Here is a 1,073-nt window from a genome sequence, read left to right on the forward strand (position 1 = left end):
TGCTGTAAATTTAAAGACTTTGCTTCACTCCAAGCAGCTGCTGATCGACATGAATGCGTGATCACGTTTGGGTCTTGTAGTCTTGAATGTTAGAGCGGAATTGCAGTGGGGCTACCGTAGTAAAACGCTTGAGGAAGCGTACTTTAGGTATCAGACCTTCCGTTCTTTACAAGAACCAAGTACGAGTTAGCGGATCGCAATCCGCTTACTCTCTCTAAGAGTGATTTTTGCCTTCCCAAGGCTAGTCGACTTTTTGGTCGACATTCCAAACTGATTTTTATCTATTTTCATCCTAGTGTTAAAAGTTTAGATTTTCCTAAATATACTTAATATATATAGTAGAATCTAAATGCATGCATAACTACTGGTTACTTAGCCCGTACCGTATCCTTGTTTGGGTGTGCGGTCACACCATGCACATCTCGTGTGACACACACCTGTTGTTAGGGTTCGCGTAACCCCGTTACACTCTCCCCCATTGAGATTGAGAACATTTACAGTTTCAATCAATTTTTGCCTCAACGAGGTAATCGTTTCCGTTAGACACTGCAACTCAATTTGTTGGAGTTTAACAACTTCCTTGCTCAATAAGCCCTGTGTCCACGATACGAAAACCACCAAGTCTCTCTGGTTGTGACAGCGAGCACGGGCAGAGCCCAACTTCGTCCCCGCATACGGTGCCATGTCGGACAGTGCGTCCGCGGCACCGGGGAATGTATATCCTAGGCTCAATGAGCACAAAAGTCGCGCTCCACGCACGCTGTCAGTGCCGAGTGGTCTTGTTGAGGATGTAGTCGATGATGAGTCTGACACTTCTTTTTCCGCATGGGATGATGTGTAAGGCGAGCTGCTCCAGCAGCGTAATACGAGCCCTGCTCGCGCCTTGCGGACACCATGTCCGTTCCCTGTCTTTTCGTCAGCTGAGAAACGTGGTGTAATCACCAATGACCTCGACGCGCTGTCTACGTATCCAACTTGGTGTCTAGCACCTTGAAGATAGTCGACCAAATTTTTTCCGTGAGACGGGATCTATATCAGAGACAATCGATTCTGGGAGTCCTTGTTGACGGAAA

This window comes from Plasmopara halstedii (assembly GCF_900000015.1).
Source record: "Plasmopara halstedii genome assembly, contig: Scaffold_816, whole genome shotgun sequence".
Classification (NCBI taxonomy): domain Eukaryota; phylum Oomycota; class Peronosporomycetes; order Peronosporales; family Peronosporaceae; genus Plasmopara; species Plasmopara halstedii.